Here is a 7,253-nt window from a genome sequence, read left to right as displayed (position 1 = left end):
CAGTTATGTGGAGAGCCTGGAGGAGATGAGGTTATTCGCCTTAGTGTAACGGATGTGAAGAAGAGATTTAATACAGATGTTCAAAATCATGACTGATTTCGATTGAATATTTAAGGAGAAACTGTTTCCAATGGCAGAAGGGTCAGTAATCAGAGGACACAGGTTTAAGGTGATTGACAAAAGAAGCAGAGGTGACTTAAGGAAACTTTTTTTGCATAGTGAGTTATTGGGATCTGGAGTGCACTGCCTGAAAGGTGGAACTAAATTCAATAGTAACATTGCAAAGAGAATTGCATAAATAATTAAAGAAAAATAATCTATAGGACAATAGGGAAATACGGGAAAAGAGGAGCATGGGATTAATGGAATAGCTCTCCCAAAGAGCTGACACAGGCACGATTGGCTGAATGGCCTCCTTATGTGCTGTATCATTCTACGATTCTATAACTTCACATTGCTATCTGCGTTCCTCAGTGACCTGCCATTCTTGATGTTTGAGAATCGGTTTTCTCTGGTAATTTGTGGTGATTACACATTATGAAGCACTTCCACATTTCCTTTCAGGTTCTGTAATGGATGAAGAAAGTTATCACTATGATTTTTTCCCACGAATGTTTGGCGGCATGTGCCATAGAGAAAACACACCCACGTTGAGAGTAAACATTTTCTTTAGTTGCATCACCAAAATTACCATCCTATAAATTGCAAATTTCTTCCTTTCGCAAATCAAGGCTCAATGTTTGAGATCAGGATATCTGGATTCCCTGATAAATTGGCTCATTTGGTGGTTTAAATTCCATAGGTGTTAAGGTTCACATTGCTACTGTCTCGAAACTCTCCTATCGCTGACATTACAGAAGGCTGGGCAAGCTGTCTAGGTAGTTTAATTGAGAACAGCCTAAAATTTACTGTTATTGGTTTAGATCAGATGCTGCATTTGTCCTAATAGTACTTGACCAGGGATTATTTCAGGTTGACATTCTCAACTTTATAAGAACAAAAAAAACATAGGGCAGGATTTTTACCTTGTCAGGCAGGCCCGGGAGCAGCTGTGAAACCAACCGTGCCTGCGATCGGGCCCCGGCTGCAATGCTCAGCGCTGCCTGGGTGGGGGCGGGAGGAGAGCAAGTGCTGAAGCGTGCACATGCGCGGGGTGCGCTCAACGAAAGCTTCCTGGAGGCACAGAGCTGCCTCAGGGAGCTGAAGAATTTTAACATTACAATTGAAGAGCTGAAAAATAAGGAAACCATGTCCCTTCATGTGACTCTGTCACATGAGCAGGGACATGTTAAAAATGAGATTTAAAAGTTTTTTTTAAAATCATGGTCGAAACCTCACCATGTCCGTGGATGAGGTTTCGCTGAAAATGCAAAGGTGCCTGGCCTATTTGCCCGCCCGAACGGTTGGACAGGCAGTGAAAAATTCCATTTAATTAATTGATTAATAGGCCCCTTAATTGTTGGTGAGCATGCTGCCACCTCTCGCGAGCGGCCACCAAGCAAAATATTGCAAGAGTACACGATGGTGTCAGGACACTCACCCGACATCATCGCGTACTATTTTACTCCTATTCAGGTCGGGCATGCGCCCGCTCAATGAGGGAAAAATTCCGCCCATAAAACAAATGTAGTCCCGGTCAGGTAAAGGCCACTTGCGAGAGGACGATGACTACCTGGGAAACCTTAACTCTAGCAAGCCAATTGGCAGCTGAAGGGAGAAAACTGGAGAGAAAGAAATTGAGTCCAAAATTTATGCTTACATTCTAGCAAGAAATCTGATGTTAACAATCTTGCTGAAAGGAAGGTATTTACTTTGCAATAAAGAGCTCCATTTACATTTTTTTAAATAATTGTAGAGAAGAACTGTTTTACAAAACTGTTTTCTAAGTCAATCTTTCCATCATTTCCATGGGTATATTAGAATTTTGCTTCTTGCTATGTTTTCTGCAGCTAAAGGGGAATTTCAAATATATGAAGTTGGAAATGATTTTGGCAAAAATATTGCTGTTGAAGGAGCACTAGCATGGAGGGAACTGGGTGATGCAATTAGTTACAAAACTGTCCTTTCACATTGCACATCAACAAAGAGTCCAAGTAGGGGTCCGACTTTAAAAGAGACTATAGTCCTAATTAGGGCAGCAGGAATAACTGGCTGACATGACAGGGTTTTACTTCACTTTTAATTGAAATGACAGGCTAGATGATCTCACTTTGAGAAACATGGCAACCACTGCTGTACGTTTATAGGGCACATGGGATCATGGACAACTTTGTGTGGTGGATGGCCATTTTAAAAGTGAGAGCCATGTTGAGATACAGGGTTGAATCCTTGAAAACTTATGCCCAAGTTTTCCAACAACTTAAAGCTTGAAATTAGTTTTGCAGACAGCAAAAACAATCCACTCAAATCTACCAAAATAGGGAAATGAACAAATGCATTTGTTACCAAAGTGGCAATAGAATGGAGATGAAAGAACGAACACCCCCACTCCACCCTCTTCAAGAAAGACAGGAAGTCAGAGGTAAGGTGCAGACTATTTGCAACAGAGGTTTATTCCTCATGTTTGGATTTAGCAGAATAAATATTATCTTTGATCAAGACATCAAAGACTGACCTGAGAGCTAATAAACCATCTTATTTACTAACAGACATCATAAGTCAAGACATTTAATGAATTCAAGCTTGTATTCAAGCCTTACTGGAATGTATTCAAGAAAACTGCAACTCCACTGGTAATACTAAATATAGTCAAATCCATTTATATGAAAACTTAATATAGGGAAACCTGTAAAAGGTCTTAATTGTTGCTTGTTACCCAGTTACTCACAGCATATAAGTATGAAAGCCTGTTTATAAATAAACAGTCTCTTTCCCCATCCAGACTTATTGCTTGTAGCAAGATTTAGCGACACTGCATAGTCTCCTGTAGTTTTCTTTTCCATATTGATAATAGTTTAACTTTAAGATTTAAGTTCTGGTATATAAACAAACATTAGCTGCAACCTCTGGTTTCTACAACTGCAAAATATATGAAAAAACCCTTTAAAGAAAATATATGCTTGTTTTTTTTTTAAACAGATGGAACAAATGTCTCAGCAAAAATCTGTGAATACCTCATGTCAAGATCAAGATCCTCATGGATTATAGTTTATTAGACACCGTGCCAAGTTTATAAACTAGGGTAATAAATCTTACTTTATGTTACAGTAAATGTGTGCTCAGTACCCGCAAGCCAGGACACAACATACGTAATTGTCAGCCTTAGTCCATTACTATGTGTGAGATTTATGAACAAAATATTTGAGAGAGCTGTTGACCTCATCCAAACATACAGGGCACTTCTGTTAGACAGCACAACTTATTTTTATACATAAACATTGAGAACACAAATGTACAACTCTGACATTCAGAAAAAGTTCAAATAAAAATCATGGGCACATTCCAATGATTATATTGCATAACTGTGTAAAGTACACAACACTTCAACTTATATAAGGTAGGGCAGAGTCATGCTTTGAGTGTCTGTTTGATACCAGGACATGTTTAGAATCAACAACAAGACCTAAGTTACACCGCTGGTGCCACATCATGCTATGAGTGGGTACAATAATGCACATACAAAGATCTGCTTAAAAGCAGCTAAGTTGGTCTGCTTTAATGTGAATAAATAGGCAACATGGCAGTCAGATCATCAACATTAAAATATTAAAATTTATAAAATGTTTCTCGTGCAGCTGCTGGGAGGTACTCCATGGCGAGTTTTGCTCCTTCAGGTGATCTTACTTAAATTAAATTTTGATGACTTCATACCAAAATAACACTGGGTGATTTGCATCAATGTAAAACTAAAACCATTGTGTGTGGATAAAAATTCTCTAATTAGCCCATAACGCTAAACATTTACTGAAGAATCTGATTCCTACCACTATTTAGATGCTTGATAGTATAGCACTCATCATATTCATAATATGTAGTCTCAGGTCTTCTGTACAATGATAAATATAAACCAATTTAGCTTATGGATTAGAACCACTCTGTACAAAATGCAAATATGCGCTAGGAACTGCATTTACAAGGGATAAAGAGTCAAGTAGAAAACTAACTACTACATGGTGAACTTTATGCAGTGAAGCAGGACAAAGCTATTCAGGAAGCATCTTGTTCACATTTTACTGCACACAGAATATAAGTTAGAGCTTAATCACTCTGCGAGAAGAGTAAACAGTAATCTTTCTCTGGATAACATTATGTGATTTTGCCACCAATTTTTCCATAGAAAACAGCAGGGTGTGAAACAGATTCCAGTGGAATACTGTGCTTTTTTTGGCTCATTGCAGCACATTTCAATAGTTCTCTAGTGAAAGTTTCTGGTATGCAATCTGGAGCATGTTTTATTCCCATAATTTAAACTAAAGGTTTTAAAAATATATCATTAATGGCATTTTTCATTCTTAAAAATTATCTTGAAACGTTAACAATAGTAAAATCTCATTAAAACTCAATTTCATATGCCGCAATTCAATTTGATTATAAATTATTTAAGATACACTTCAATTATCTCCTGTTCTTAGCATCGAGAGTTTCAATTAAATTGCTATAGTCATTAATCTAACAAGGTTTGCTCTTTCAACCTGGAATTTACATGAGGAATGACTCAAATGTTCATGGTAGTTCAACAAGCATTAAGCTGCCTCCAGCCTGAGTGGAAGACCATGATTTGAATCCCTAAGTGATCATTTAAATCAAAATGCATGGATTAGGTGAGTTTTGTTCATTCTCAGTTGGCTCACTTGGTAAAGTACTCAAAGCATTCCATTTTACTCCAGTGGGTGCTAGAAAATTTGCCATTGTTTGGCTCGACCTGATTGAATCAGGTTCACTGATGCTGAACTTGACAGATGATCTTGTAGCTGTCACCCATTGCTCAAACAAATGCCCAGGTAATGCTAAATGCTGTAATAGACAGAAGGAAAACATCATAGAGTCAATTATTCTTCCTATAAGAATACTTCTGATTCTGAACTAAATCTGGAACAAGTAACAACAGAGCCACAGCTGAAAATTCAATCAAATATCTCAAAGAAGTACAAGTAGTACCGGCAATGAGTTTGAATGGGAATAAGCAAGAAAACAAGTATGGTTTTTGAGTTAGAGTTTGAGGTTAGATGGAAGCGCTTATAATGTGTGTGAAGGTGACTGTATCAAAACGGTATACCATCATTTTTTTTATCCATTCAAGCAGATCACTTCTGGTTCAAATAGTGACTCTTATTTTTAATTGTCAATCTGTTATTACTTACAGTGCATATATTCTTACTTCTGCTTTTGTCTTCATGTCTTGCCCATATAATACCATGATCTATAACCTTGTTTCAACATCAAAGGGCAGGTTAACAGCATCATTGGAGGCAGACTTACAGATATTCATAGACCAAACTTAATGCCTTCCTTGTTGAAGGAGATTGTGTAGTGGCCAACAGCCTGGAAAGGGGAAACATAATAAATAGTTGAGGAGCTGAAAAATATTCTCAATTATGTGCAAAAACATTGTACTGCTACTAGAATTACTGGAAACATGGGAGCCGTTATCTGCTTCTATTTAGTGGTAGCAACAGTGGAGACAGAAATTAAAACAGGTGGAAACCAAGGTACAAGGTGAAACTTCCTGTTATTTCCTTTTGTACGTAGCACCAATTTCCATCCAAATGGGAGTGAAATTTGAAATAAAATCACTTTTGAAAATCCTTTCTGCTTCAAGGTTGTTAGTACTTTGATACTGAACTTTCAGAAAAAATAAATGTTGACAGTTATCTGCTGCAGAAAAATTCAACCAACCAGCTAGGAATTAGTTCACCTAATAAGCTGTAGTTAATTCTATAGAGAAATTAGCTAAACTGTTTGGCCGAATATAAAAATATAGATTTTTCTGCAATCACACTGAATGCTTGTTGATACGAGACGGGTTCCCAAGAGTACAAGCCTCATGGGAGGTTACAAAAAATTCAATTCTATGCACTACAACCACAGTTACTTCAATCATCTGACCTGTGTTCTGCCAATTGAACTCTGTTCAATAGTTTACAGCTCATATATTTAAAATCTAAATATGTTGCTCAGCTGATTATTTCATTCTCATAAAACCTGGATTTGCTAATTATTTAAGAATCAAACTCTGAGCAATCTTTAGATGTCAGCTGGCAGTTTAAGTGAATCATTGCAACTTTACAAGAACAAAAAAGGCCAGAACTAACCAAGAAATCAATTTAAATATATTTTGCAATACAAACTATGCAAATGTTTGAGATGCACATTTAAAAAGAAAAGTTGCAGTTTAATTTTCTCCCTTTATAAAATTTGGATCTTGATTGTGCAAAAATGTTTTTGTTCCCTTGTTCCACAAATACCCTTGTTCTTTAAATCAATTTTTAAAGATATGAAAATAGGTATACCAGTGAGTTAAACCCAAGCAATTTGCTGTTCAACTTCCTGCAGCTTCCTAGTCTCCAAAGATGGATTAACACCCTTGGTCATTAACAGTGACTGTTAAATCAATTGAGGATTACTACAAGTGAGCGCAGATTGGTTTCTTTTGCTCATGCTAAGTAGATTATATCGAACAAATTGACCCTGCTGAAAACTCAAGCAATATGTATTTCTATTTCTTGACCTTAGAATAAAAATGATAAGATTAACACCCTAGTTTCCAAAAGCAGAAGACATTCTGAATAGAGGTTATTCAAATTGCCACTGTATTTAAAAAGTTCTGGCTATAGAAAATATGCTCCACAATCACAAAGTAAATGATTCAGTGTGAGGATTTTTAAATTGTAAGTTAGTTTCAATCTATATGCATCGCATGAAAGAGGGGTTTTGGAAAGAATTTCAGATGCAAAATTAAAGAGTGTAGTTATAAAGTAATGAAAGTGTTTATTTTAAAAGTTGCCTTTGTTATAAAGTAAAAAAAAAAATCCTGGACAACCAAATCTATTAAGTTTTTGTTGATTTGCTATATTCCTTGACCATGAAGGATTTTGATAGAAACTAAATGTGACAGTTGTTTGAAGGTCTGAACGATTACAGTTTCTAAGGGTGGAATTTTACGGTCCCGTCTCGGTGTTCAAAAGTCCATTGCCTTTGGCGGGACCATAAAATCCTGCTGGTGGAAAATTCCACCCTAAGATACTGAATTGCTCTATTAGATATTACATTTTAGCCCATAGATCGCATAAGCCATTTAAAATCCTTTAAACTTT

General features: G+C 36.7%; 1 long non-coding RNA gene across 1 annotated transcript; it reads right to left on the bottom strand.

Moving 5' to 3' along the window:
- Positions 1–2,524: 2,524 nt before the first annotated feature.
- LOC144673008 (uncharacterized) lies at positions 2,525–5,804 on the bottom strand. The gene is made up of 2 exons (XR_013574243.1): positions 5,301–5,804; positions 2,525–4,953 (listed from the first exon to the last, which is right to left on the bottom strand). It is a non-coding gene; the product is annotated as an uncharacterized LOC144673008 (long non-coding RNA).
- Between the last annotated feature and the right edge of the window lie 1,449 nt (positions 5,805–7,253).

The sequence above is a fragment of the Cetorhinus maximus genome, unplaced genomic scaffold (assembly GCF_964194155.1).
Source record: "Cetorhinus maximus unplaced genomic scaffold, sCetMax3.hap1.1 HAP1_SCAFFOLD_196, whole genome shotgun sequence".
Classification (NCBI taxonomy): domain Eukaryota; kingdom Metazoa; phylum Chordata; class Chondrichthyes; order Lamniformes; family Cetorhinidae; genus Cetorhinus; species Cetorhinus maximus.
The sequence above is the reverse complement of the archived record's forward strand: the minus strand, read 5'-3'. Positions and strand labels throughout refer to the sequence as shown.